Here is a 14,004-nt window from a genome sequence, read left to right on the forward strand (position 1 = left end):
CTGCCCCCCTGACTATCAAATCCCCTATGACTACTGCATTTCTGCACTTCACTGTGTCCCCCTGTGCAGTCCTTTGCCCCATGGTGCCATGCTCAGGACTGCATTCCTTCGAGGTTTCGTCACCCTTACTGGTACCGGTATGAGAGTGCCACACACCCAGAAGATTCCTGCGCTGCCTGCCTCTTCCTACCCTTTCAGATGGCCACCCACTTGCTATCTTGAACTCTCTGTGGCTGCGGGGTGGCCACCTCCTGGAACGTACGATCCAAGAAACCTTCAGCCTGCCTTATGCTCTGCAGTGACTCCAGCCGCCCCTCAAGCTCAGAAACCCCCAGCTTGAGCTCGAGCAACTGGAGGCATTTCCTGCACATGTGGCCCTCTAGGACACATGAAGCATCCTGAAGTTCCCACATGACACAGGAATTGCAGGCAATTGGTGTCAGCTGCCCATCCATTTTATTTAGAAACCTCTTTTTACTAAACCCCCCCCCCTTTAGATACTCAATTATTACTAATTGACTTACTGTTTACTTACCCTGGTTAATGTACCCTTTAATTCCAGGTCTCTCAGAGCACCTCCTCTCTGTTCACTGTCCTTCCCCCTCTAAACCTAATACCCCCTTTCACCAAATTCTCAAGTTCCCACTCGGTTCACGATCCACTCGGTTCACGATCCACTCGGTGCTTCAGCAGATAACCTTCTACTTTAAACAGCTTTTGAGAACACCAGTTACAACTGCTCAATCAGCTTCCAACTCACAGTAATTACCCTCTATTCAGGCAATCACTTACAGCTGATTAACTGTTAACTGCTTCTGTTACAGACTTGCAGGTTCTGTTAACTGTAAACTAACTTGTAGTTTCTTTTAAAGTTTTAAAGTTCTAAGTTAAATTTTAAACTAAATTTTAACTTGAATTCACCCACTACTTTACCAGTTCCCCTCTCACCAAATTCTCAAGTTCCAACTTGGTTCATGATCCACACCGTTTGCAATGCGCACTGTGCTTCCGCTCTGTGCTTCAACAGATAACCTTCTACTTTATACACCTTTTGAAAACACCAGTTACAACTTGAAGGCGTTCAAGTTAGACCTTGTTTAAAAAAATGAAAAAGGGAATATAGTGCACTTATTATTGATTCCAACCCCATTGTGGTCATTCATAGATTATTTTTCATGCCAATTTTTCATCCTTTTGGACCACAGTTTACAAACCTTTACTTTGCACAGCCACTGAACAGGTGAAGTGGCTCAATGCCTATGTGTCAGTCTATATAAATGATTACTATAAACAAGGATTGAAGCCCATGATTCAGTTTGTGAGCGTAGTAGCGTTATGCTGGTACATGAACTGATGAGTGCTAATACTGATTCAGGAGAATGAAACACTCTCACTGGATGTGAACTACATATATTTAAAGTAAAAAATTGACGAACCTCCCATAATATGTGTTGCTGGGTAACATAGAATCATAGAGCACAGCATGGGGCCATTCGGCCCATCGTATCTGTGAAAGAGCTATCCAATTAGTCGCACTCCCCTGCTCTTTCTGCATAGCCCTGAAAAAATTTCCTTTTCTATTTGACATAAAGAGGGGAGAAAAATAACTTGAAAAAGAGGGGGAAAATTAGTATAAAAACACCAGATCTAATTTAGATGTTTTATTTCCAGTGGCTGGGGGAAATTTAATGTTTTGTACATTACATTATCACATTTTCTTCTGTCGTTACTTATCTTTTACCTTTTAATATTTTATTTCACTTTGTGATGATAATACACTGAAAGTAGTGCACAGAATCTAATCTGCAATGTACACTTACAAATACAACATGTAGAGTGATATATTGGGCTCAATTTTAAAATGGAGCAGGGAAAGGGGCCGTGGGGTCAAATTGAGGTCGGGAAACGCATTACTACGGGATTCCTGGACGTCCTTACGACTTTGACGTAAGGATGTCTTTTTTTTGTCGGTTTCCCGTCCTACTGACTGGCCTGAGTGACAGGCTGATCTCAGTTGGACGAGAGACCAGCCAGGGAGAGGGCGTCTGCAAGTAAGTCTTTATTTGTATGGATAGGGGAGCATGGGGGGCATGGGCATGGGTGAGCACAAAAGGCATGGGTGGGCATAGGTTGGCACAGGATCATGAGTCATGGGGGATGGGATCGGGAGTCAGTCATGGGGGGAGGGGTTGTCGGGATTGGGTGTCATCATGGGGGTCTGCGATCGTTGGGGGGGGGGGAGGGTCGGGGGTCGGGAGGATCGGAGTGGGGGGGCGGGGGGGGGGGGGGGGGGGGGGGGAGGACTGGGGTCGGGTGTGGGAGGGTCGTGGGGGGCCACGATCGGAGGTCGGGTGGGGGTGCGCGATCGGAGGGTGGGGGGCTGCAATGGGGGGGTCGCGAATGGGGGGTTCGGGGTGGTTAGCGATGGGGGGGGGGGGTCGGGGGAGCCACGATCGGGGGGATGGCGCAATCGAGGGGGGCTGCAATCGGGGGGTTCGGGGGGGCGGCAGCGATTGGGTGTCAGCTGTCCATGATCGTTGGGGGATCAGTACAGGTAGGCTTGTTGGGGCTGGGGGAAGCACTCCCGCTCCTCCGGGCCCACAAGCTGTGCCTTTCTAGGCACCTACCTGTTAGTCTCCGGCCATCTCGCCTCCTTTCACCAGGCGTAAAACAGAAGGCCTGGGAATCCTGGCCCCCCAGGATTGAAATCGGGAATTCAAGAAAAATGTAGGCCTAAAGCCTCCATGAAAGGTTTTAAGGCCCAACCTGCCTCCTGGGAGCGGGTTGGTTTCCCGCCCCAGTGAAAACCAGAAATGGGTGGGTTGGAGGCGGGTCTGAAATGGTGGCAATTTTCAATGTCCCCCCCCGCCCCCAAACCACCCGTTTTTTACTTTGAAAATTGAGCCCATTGTTTATGAGTTGCTGATGTCACCAGAACAGAGTTATAGCTGGTAAATAGAACAGGACTCATCGCTTTCCAAGGTAATAATGTTGTAAAGGGATAAAATAACATGACATACCAAGAGGCACCAAAGGATTGCATTCAGTGAGGGACGAGAGGAATGCTTAACCTGCCTGCTTATGACTGAACATTTTCTGCCACATATTTCTCAATAAAGGGAAAGCAATTTGCCTGAAATGTCACAGTTTATTACAGACCACACACAAATTTCTAGGACTGTGTTTTATCAGAGAAAAGGTACAAATAATACAAATGTGACAAGTTTCCCCATTGGAGGATTGAGGAGTAATTCGGCTTAAAATCCAAACAGACGGAGCATGGATTGATGCTTTTGAAATAGCAGTCATGTAAAGAAAATATCTAGGTCCATAAATAAATGGTATATCTAGAGGCACTTGAAGTACTTACATTTGGGAGCCCTCAGGTTTTGTTGAGGATGAGAAACACATGAAATAGTTCTTACAAAAAAATCCCATGATTCCTTTAATATTTCACTACCATAGGACATTGGTAGTTATTTATTTTCTTTTTGTTTTGTTCCTTTGTCTTTTCGTCATCTCTCTTTTACTCAGTTTCTCAGTCTTTGCATTCATCATTGTTCAATGTAAGGATATTTGCAGATTTTACTATTCAGTCAGTAGATCAGAACCTAGAATCTGTAGTTATCAGCTGAAATCCAGATTTAACAATTTTGAAAGTGGAAAAGTGTTCTCATGCTACATCATTGTTATTTAACATTAATAAGCACTAAAAGCAAAAGTACTGGAGGTAACAAATTCATAAAATTCCTCCTTCAGTTTCATTCGACAATCTTTATAAAACCTCTGACAAGTTCTTTGGTAAATCCGTTTTTTTAAGATTCATGAATATTATAAACTAAGTGTCGACATTTTTAAAATTGCTTCAACAACTTAAGAGATAAAGTTCAGCAGTATCCACAAGAAGCTTGTCAAGTGAAGACACTGCTTTGGACAGAAAACAAATCTATTTTAATTCTTAAAGGAGCTCTGTCAAAAAAAAACCCAAAATCAACCATTTTAAGCTGACTGAAAGTTTGATTCAATTTGAATGTTCACACACTATATAATGTATGATCATGGAAATATGAAAGAAAATCTAATTTTAATATGCTATAATACATTTTCTTTTCAATTTCTTTAAATAATGATACGTTGTAGTATCTATAGTAGAAAATGTAATTTAGGAAAATCTTATTTTTCCAATGTTTTTATCAGTTTGTTTTGTGACTCATGCTGGAATATGTTTATGTGGTACAAACTGGCCTATGAGGCTCCTCTGCCAAATTACCATGGTTCATGGGTGAGCCATGACAGCGAGTGTTGGCTTGCTATTTGACCACGAGGACCATTCTCACTGAGTTATGATCTAACATCTGCACACTTCCCTATAAGGTCACTGGATAGAGATCAAGAGCAGGATTCTTGGATATTCCTCCACCATCCCCAGCCCCTGAGCTCAAATGTAGTTCCCACATTACGATCCTGGCTGAGATCAATTAACTCAGCACAAACCAGGCTCAAACCTTCCTGGGTTGTATGGCTAGGTGGCACCCTGGGCAAATGGTCTTTGGCGAGCCACAGGGGTAGATTTTCCTTTTTAGTGTTGGGGTGTAAAGCAACACCTCAGCAGAGCGCATAGAGGAAAAATGGATGGGGAGCATCAGACGCCTGTCCACAATGGAGCCAGCTGATTTTCCTATTGTTTAAATGAATGGATGGAAAATCAGGCAGGCTCTGTTATCGGCATGTACTCCTTCCCCATCTATTTTTCCCTATGTGTCCTGCCCAGACAATGCTTTACAGTCAAGCACTAAAAAAAGAGAATCTGCTCCACAGTTTTTAAACCTTTACATTTGATGGAGGTTATTTCTGCACAATATAGAAAGAAAGAACAAAACTTGCATTTATGTCAGACAGTTAGTTTTGCAGTAAAGTGGAGGGCACAGAAATTAGTTAAGGGTGTAACCACTTGGAAAGGAATGAGGAATCTGAATCACATCTGCCATTGTTTTTGGTATGTCAGGTGCCATAACAACTAGATGCAGCTGGGGGAAAGTGCATCGAGCATTGATGTCTCACAAACTTAACCCGGATGGTTGCTGAGAAATTGCACTGCGATGTCAACCCACAGGCCAGATATTTTGATAGCCAACTACATGATCTGAAATTCGTAATACATCTAGTATTGATGAACTGTGCATTTGTACTTTTCTGTGCAAGAGGCAGAGTTCCAGGTAATGAGTCTGTCTGGAGAGAGCGCCACAGGCAGGAAAAGCAGTGTTTGAAGCTTTGCTATCAGAATTCCATGTAGATGATTTGGACTCAAATTGAATGTATGGTTTAAACTGCAGCAGCTCTTATGTTTCTGATATGAACATGGAAGTTTTGCTTAAGGCCATGTAACTGTTGTGATTATAAACTTGTAGAGGACTGACAGCCTGATAGTGGAGGGGATGGGCTCTTGCACAGAGTAAGCCAATCTTATTTAGTTACAGAAAACGATGGAAATACACAGCAGTTAAAAAGAGAAAGCATTCATTAGACCCTTCATAGAATTACATAACATTTTACAGTACAGAAGCAGGCCATTCGGCCCAACAGGCCAATGCCGGTGTTTATGCTGCACATGAGCCTCCTCCCACCTTATTTCATCTCACTCTATCAACGTACCCTTTTATTCCTTTCTGTCTCGTGTACGTATCTAGCTTCCCCTTAAATGCATCTATGCTATTCGCCTCAACCACTCCAAGTGGTAGTGAGTTTCACATTCTCACCACTCTCTGAGTAAAGAAGTATCTCCTGAATTCCTCATTGGATTTATTGGTGACTATCTTGTATTTATGGTTCCTAGTTCTGGTTTCCCCCACAAGTAGAAACATCCTCCCTACATCTACCCTATCAAACCTCTTCATAATTTTAAAGACCTCCATCAGGTCACCTCTCAGTCTTCTCATTTCTAGAGAAAAGAGCCCCAGCCTGTTCAGTTTTTCCTGGTGATAATTACCTCTTCGTTCTGGTATCAACCTTGTAAATTTTTTTGCACTTTCTCCAGACCAGAATTGTGCACAGTACTCTAAGTGTGGTCTAACCGAGGTTCTATATAAGTTTAACATAATTTCTCTGCTTTTGAATTTTATCAAAACTCATGAAGTGAGAACTTCATCAGAACACATGAAGTAAGAATTTTTCTGATGAATGGTCTGCACCTGAACTATTATTCTGTCTTCAACCTTTTCAAATGCAAACAGGGCTGCTGTGAATTTCCAGCTTTTTCTCTTTTTTTTTGTCTTCATATTTGTCACCAGGTGTTTTCTTTCAACTGTGGTCTTACCAATATCTTGTACAAATCCAACATCAATTCCTTGCTTTTATATTCAATGCCCCAATTCTGGAATCCCATTTACCTTTTTTATGGTCTTTTCTACATGCATTCTCACCTCGAAAAATCTATGTACCACACCCATAAATCCCATGGGAGACATTTATAAGTGTGCCAAACAACCTGCAAAGGTAATGGTCTGTTTTGGAGGAGTCAATTATCTATCAATTCAGTGTTGCACCACTTTGTAACCAAGCTGCAGACCATCATGGAGAATGTGGCCACTCCAACGCCTGTTGCAGTGGGAAGACCACCACACCCCCCCCCCCCACCCCACTGACTGAGGCCCTGGGCGCAGCCATAGTTTCAGTGACAATTGATCTGTCTGGGGTTATGGAGACCTGAGGCACCAATATACAGTAGTCTGTCTTGTCCAGGTCCAACATGCTGAGGAATTGGAGTGACACAGTTATACTGTAGGGTTTCAGTGATCTTTTAGCTAGCCAGTGGTCTGCTCCCACACAGATCACTGGACATACTGAGGTAATACCCCAGTAGAAAGCAAATGGCAGGAGTTACACAGCTATTGGATTTGTCTCTTAGGGTGATGCCTCAGCCCACCACCCTGCTCTGCTCAAGTGATTCTAGATGTGCTAGAGAACATGCAAAACCATGCAGCACTGGACCATTAAACACGACACCAACAGTTGCATGGCCATCCACTGACACAGCATAAGCAAGTATTGGATCTGATTCATACCAAGAGAGACATACTAGCAGGCAGCCACCACTCTATAACACAGTAAGCCAGAGGAGCACAGGAACAGCGCATATGATCTGTACACTTTAGACATTAGACAATTAATTTAAATAATTTATTTCCCCCATCTGAGGCAGGCACCTCAGCTGCACCACAAATGGTGCAGGCGCTCATCCAATGTATGCAAATACCCCTGACCACAAAAATTAGGATGGGTATCAGGAGCACATCCAGCTGGGGGAGAGGCCTTGCCCCCACTATACTTACAGTGGTAAAGAAGGACCAGAGAAAATTTGAGGCCATTGTTTGTATTTACAACTTAAGTTACAAAGTCTATGTAACTATTTGTTTTAACACGCCTTTCTTCTATTGTCAATATTTTATGGCCTGTCTCAGCTTTTTTTGATTGCCTAATAACTAGCAAATTAAAAGGTATCCCAAACGGCACACCCAAGGTCAGAGGAGTGGTACTGCAGCAAAAACCAACAGAGAGCAAACAAAGTCCCAGTAGGCAAAGGAAAGTTACAATGCAATAGGACAAAAAAAAAGAGAAAGGACAAGAAAAATGGGTGGTAAACTGGCAAAATGTATCGCTGGCCTTTATAGCAATTGCATAGTTTCTATAACAGGCAGAAGACCCACTCTGCCAGTTTACTGCCCAAATTATACACTATGATTCTAAGTGACTACTTTCATGTGTAAGCCTTGACAGTGAGTGCTGGCAGGTTATTTGAATCTGGAGTCTTTTACAGTACAGGAGGCCATTCAGCCCATCGTACCTGTGCTGGCTCTCCCATTCCCCTGCCCTTTCTCCATATCCTTCTAAATATTTTTCAAATATTTACCCACTTCCCTTTTAAAAGCTATTACAGATTCTGCTTCCATCACTGATTTTGGTACAATATCCCTTGTCCTAACCCTCTGTATATATATCATAGTATCATAGTAGGTATAGCACAGGAGGAGGCCATTCGGCCCGTCATTCCTGTGCCGGCTCTTTGAAAGAGCTATCCAATTAGTCCCATTTCCCTGCTCTTTCCCCATACCCATGTAAATTTTTTCCCTTCAAGTATTTATCCAATTCCCTTTTGAAAGATACTATTGAACCTTCTTCCACCACCCTTTCAGGCAGTAGAATTCCAGATCATTACAACTTGCTGCGTAAAAAAATTTTTCCTCATGTCACCTCTGGCTCTTTTGCCAATCACCTTAAATCTGTGCCCTCTGGTTACCAATCTTTCTGCCACTGGAAACAGTTTCTCCTTATTTACTCTGTCAAAACTGTTCATGATTTTGAACACCTCTATCAAATCTCCCATTAACTGTCTCTGTTCTAAGGAGAACAACTCCAGCTTCTCCACATAACTGAAGTCCCTCATTCTTTTCTAGTAAATCTCTTCTGCACCCTCTCTAAGGCCTTGACATCCTTCCTAAAGTGTGGTGCCCAAAATTGAACACAATACTCCAGTTGAGGCCTAATCAGTGTTTTATAAAGGTTTAGCATAACTTACTTGCTTTTGTACTCTGTGCCTCTGTTAATAAAGGCCAGGATCCCATGTGCATTTTTAACAGCCTTCTCAACTTGTCCTGCTATCTTCAAAGATTTGTATCTGTGTGCCCCCAGGTCTCTCTGTTCCTGCACTCCATTTAAAATTGTACCATTTCGTTTATATTGCCTCTCCTCATTCTTCCTACCAAGATGCATCACTTTACATTTCTCTGCGTTAAATTTCATCTGCCATGTGTCTGCCCATTTCACCAGTCTATCTATGTCCTCCTGAAATCTGTTATTATCCTCCACATTGTGAGTTTTGTGTCATCTGCAAACTTTGAAATTATACCCTCTATACCCAAGTCCAGGTCATTAATATATATCAAAAAGAGCAGTGGTCCTAATACTGACCCCTTGAAAACTCCATTTTATACTTCCCTCCAGTCTGGAAAACAACCGTTCACCATTACTCTCTGCTTTCTGTCCCCTAGCAACTTTGTTTCCACGCTGCCAGTGTCCCTTTAATCCCGTAGGCTTTAATTTTGCTAACATGTCTATTCTGTGGTACCTTACCAAATGCCTTTTTAAAGTCCATATACACAACATCAACCATACTACCCTCAACAACCCTCTCTGTTACATCATCAAATAACTCAATTAAGTTAGTCAAACACGATTTTCCTTCAACAAATCCATACTGATTTTCATTTATTAGCCCATACTTTTCCAAATGCCAATTAACTTTGTCCTGGATTGTCGTTTCTAAAAGTTTCCCTACCACCGCATTAGGCTAACTGGCCTCATAGTATCATAGAAGTTACAGCACAGGAAGAGGCCATTCAGCCCATCGTGCCTGTGCCGGCTCTTTGAAAGTGCTAACCAATTAATCCCATTCCCCTGCTCTTTCCCCATAGCCCTGTAAATTTTTCCCATTCAAGTATTTATCCAATTCCCTTTTGAACGTTACTATTGAATCTGTTTCCACCACCCTTTCAGGCAGTGCATTCCAGATCATTACAACTTGCTGCATAAAAAAACGTTTCCTCATATCACCTCAGCTCTTTTGCTGATCACCTTAAATTGTCGGGTTTATCCCTCTCCCCTTTTTTGAAGGGGTTTTAACATCTGCAATCCTCCAGTTCTCCGGCACCGTCTCCATATCTAAGGAGGATTGAAAGATTGTGGCCAGAGCCTCTGCAATTTCCACCCTTACTTTCCTCAGTAAACTAGGATGCATCCCATCTGGACCGGGTGACATTTCTACTTTGAGTACTACCAATCTTTTAAGTACCTCCTCTTTATCTATTTTTATCCTATCCAATATTGCTACCAGCTCTTCCGTTACTGCTACAATGGCACAATCCTCTTCTCTAGTGAAGACCGATGCGAAGTATTCATTTAGTGACTCAGCCATGCCCTCTGTCTTCACAAGATCATCTTTTTTGTCCCTAATCGGTCCCACCCTTCCTTTGGCTACCCTTTTACTATTATTTATATTTATAAAAGACTTTTGGGTTCCCTTTTATGTTAGCTGCTAATCTATTCTCATAAACTCTCTTTGCCCCTCATTCCCTTTTTTAGATCCCCTCTGTACTTTCTGTACTCAGCCTAGAACCTTACATTCGTCATAAGCCTCCTTTTTCTGTTTTATGTTAATCTCTCCAGGGAGCTCTAGCTTGGATGTCCTTCCTTTCCCCCTCATTGGAATGTTTTTACTCTGTACCCAAACCAACTCCTCCTTGAAGGCCTGCTATTGTTCAATTACTGTTTTGCCTACCAATTTTTGATTCCAATCCACCTGGGCAAGATCCCTTTTTAACTCGCTGAAATGTGCCCTCCTCCAGGTAAGCATTTTCACTTTTGATTGTTCCTTGTCCTTTTCCATAACTATTCTAAATCTAATGATATTATGATCACTGTACCCCAATGCTCCCCCACTGAAACATGCTCCACCTACCCCACTTAATTCCCCAGAACTTCCTGGTTGGGTTAGAAACACACTGTTCCAGAAAGTTCTCTTGAACACGTATCAGGAATTCCTCCCTCTCTTTGCCGTTTACACTGTTACTGTGTCAGTCTACATTGGGATAATGAAGTCCCCCATTATCTTTACTCTACAGTTCTTGTATCTTTCTGTAATTTGCTTGCAAATTTTATCCTCTATCTCCTTCCCACTATTTGGTGGCCTATAGTACACACCCAGTAGCATAGTAGCTCCTTTATTGTTGCTTAATTCTAACCAAATAGATTCTGTCTTTGACCTCTCAACTACATCATTCCTTTCCAGTGCTATAAAATTTTGTTTGATCAATACGGTCACTGTTCCCCCCCGCCCCCACCACCACCTTTCTTTCCTTCCCTATCTTTCCTGAATACCTTGTAGCCAGGAATATTAAGTACCCAATCCTCCACTTCTTTGAGCCAGGCCTCTGTCATTGCCACTATATCATAGTCCCATTTGGCGACTTGAGCCTGCAGCTCACCAACCTTATTTACTGCGCTACATGCATTTACGCACATGCAATCTAAACTCATCTTAGATTGCCTCATTTCTGAAGTATTCTTTACTCTAGTGCTGCTTGTCCCTCCTAATCTTCTGTGCAACTTGTTTCTCCTCTCTAATGTTTCATCCTGGTGCCCAATATGTAAAAATTCCCAACCTCTCCCTTCATTCTTTTGATAATGATCTTAAATTTGTGCCTCAAAATCAAAAGCAAAATACTGCGGATGCTGGAAATCTGAAATAAAAACAGAAAATGCTGGAAATACTCAGCAAGTCAGGCAGCATCTGTGGAGAAAGAAACAGAGATAATGTTTCAGTTTGCTGACTCTTTGTCAGAACTCTGTGCCTTCTGGTTACTGACTCAGCAACTGGTGGAAATTATTTTTCCTTATCTATCTAATCAAAACCCTTCATAATTTTGAACACCTCTGCCAGATTTCTTCTTACCTTTCCCTGTTGCAGTGAAGAGTCCCAGTTTCTCTTGGCTCTCCTCATAACTAAAGCTTTGTTATTTAGTGTACATTTCTTCTCCTCATCCACACATGCACTTTTAGCAGGGGCTGCTGAAAAACGATCAGGAGTGGGTTCCTTTGCCTATTACCCTTCCCTAAACCAGCACTGCTAGCTTAATATACTCTCCTTACTCTGTATGGCTCAGAAACAGAAATTTTACCTCTAAGCCATGCAGGAAAGTATCTGGCCTCTATTCAGTGCCATGCACAGTGATGTAGCTGTGCTAAAGAACTCTCTCATGTGGGAGATAAAATTCACGTCCTACCACTCTGTGGTAGTATCTGGTCAGTGCCACACTGCTGCCCACGTTTCTTAATCCTCTTATGTGAGTAATGTCATGCATCAAGAGCACAGATCACGTTGACAGTCACCATCTGCATTTACACTGCTACAACCACAGACCTAAAGCAGAATAAAAATTCCACATGAACTCCAACCTATATTTTAAGCAGCAACTGATGTTATAAAATTGGATAGCCAGGTGGTGAAGGATAGAATACTAAAGCATAGTCTTCAGTTGCCTCCAAGCCTTTATTCAGAGAGCTCCGCATTTACAATTATACCACACCCTAGATCAGCTCTCTTATAAATGGATACAAGAGAGTTCCCACCTGAATACAATTAACACTAATTGCTATAAATCACATGGATTTGTGATATTTCAAGATTGTAATCTAATCATAGATGATGGTTATAAACTTCTTGAGCTTTGTTCTTATAATTTATCACAAGAGGGATATAGATTATGATATGATATCACCTGAATACTAATCTGATAAGAGTTTTTTTGATGAGGTAACAGAGAGGGTATATGAGGGCAATCCAATTGATGTATATGGACTTTCAAAAGGTGTTTGATAAAGTGCCACATGATAGGCTTATCTTCAAGATTGCAGCCCATGGAATAAAGGGGGCAGTAGCAACATGGATACAGGAAACAGAGAGTAGTTGTGAACGGTTGTTTTTTTGGACAGGAGGGAGGTATACAGTGGTGTTCCCTAGGAGTCAGTGCTGGGATCACTGCTTTTCTTGATATATATTAATGATATGGACTTGGGTGTACAGGGCACAATTTCAAAATTTGCAGATGACACAAAGCTTGGAAGTGTAGTAAACAGTGAGGAGGATAATGATAGACTTCAAGAGGATATAGACACGCTGGTGGCATGGGTGGACATGTTTCAGATGAAATTTAACGCAGCAAAATGCGAAGTGATACATTTCGGTAGGAAGAATGAGGAGAGGCAATATAAACTAAAGGGCACAACTCTAAACGGGGTACAGGAACAGGGAGTTCTGGGGGTATATGTGCACAAATCGTTGAAGGTGGCAGGACAGATTGAGAAAGTGGTTAAAAAAGCATAGGGATCCTGGGCTTTATAAATAGAGGCACAGAATGCAAAAAGTATGAACGTCATGATGAACCTTTATAAAACACTGGTTCGGCCACAACTGGAGTATTGTGTCCAGTTCTGGGCACCGCACTTCAGGAAAGATGTGAAGGCCTTAGAAAGGGTGCAGAAGAGATTTACTAGAATGATTCCAGGGATGAGGGACTTTACATAAGAACATAAGAACATAAGAAATTGGAGCAGGAGTAGGCCAATCGGCCCCTCGAGCCTGCTCCGCCATTCAATAAGATCATGGCTGATCTGATCCCAACCACAAATCTAAAGAACACAAGAAGTCGGAGCAGGACCCGGCCACATAGCCCCTGGGCCCTCTCCGCCACCCACAGGGCATTGACCGATCCGAACTCAGCTTCATGTCCAATTTCCTGCCCGCTCCCCATAACCCCTAATTCCCTTTACTTCTAGAAACTTTTAGCCTGAACAGGGACTTGAACCCTGGACCCTCAGATTACCACCTGTTTTAAAAGTCTGTTGCTCTACCGACTGAGCTATCCAAGCTCAGTCGGTAGAGCAACAGACTTTTAGTTACGTGGATAGACTGGAGAAGCTGCGGTTGTTCTCCTTGGAACAAAGATGGTTGCGAGGAGATTTGATAGAGGTATTCAAAATCATGAAGGGTCTAGACAGAATAGATAGAGAGAAACTATTCCCATTGGCAGAAGGATCAAGGATCAAGGACCAGAGGAATGATAGCAAGGCAGTAATCAAAAGAATTCATAGAATCATAGAAAGATTACAGCACAAAAGGAGGCCATTCGACCCGTCGAGTCAGTGCCGGCTCTATGCAAGAGCAATCCAGCTAGTCCCACTCCCCGCCCTTTCCCCATAGCCCTGCAAGTTTTTTCCTTTCAAGTACTTATCCAGTTCCCTTTTGAAGGCCATGATTGAATCTGCCTCCACCACGCCCCCTGGCAATGCATTCCAGATCCTAACCACTTGCTGTGTAAAAAGGTTTTTCCTCTCTAAGGCCTTCACATCTTTCCTAAAGTGCGGTGCCCAGAACTGAACACAATACTCCAGTTG

At 42.6% G+C, this 14,004-nt stretch overlaps 1 non-coding gene across 1 annotated transcript; it reads right to left on the reverse strand.

Annotated features, from left to right (window-relative positions):
• Window positions 1-13,394: 13,394 nt before the first annotated feature.
• Window positions 13,395-13,479, reverse strand: trnak-uuu (transfer RNA lysine (anticodon UUU)). Its single transcript is given in 2 exon segments — window positions 13,395-13,430; window positions 13,443-13,479. It is a non-coding gene; the product is annotated as a tRNA-Lys (tRNA).
• Between the last annotated feature and the right edge of the window lie 525 nt (window positions 13,480-14,004).

The sequence above is a fragment of the Heptranchias perlo genome, chromosome 4 (genome assembly GCF_035084215.1).
Source record: "Heptranchias perlo isolate sHepPer1 chromosome 4, sHepPer1.hap1, whole genome shotgun sequence".
In the NCBI taxonomy this organism is placed as follows: Eukaryota; Metazoa; Chordata; class Chondrichthyes; order Hexanchiformes; family Hexanchidae; genus Heptranchias; species Heptranchias perlo.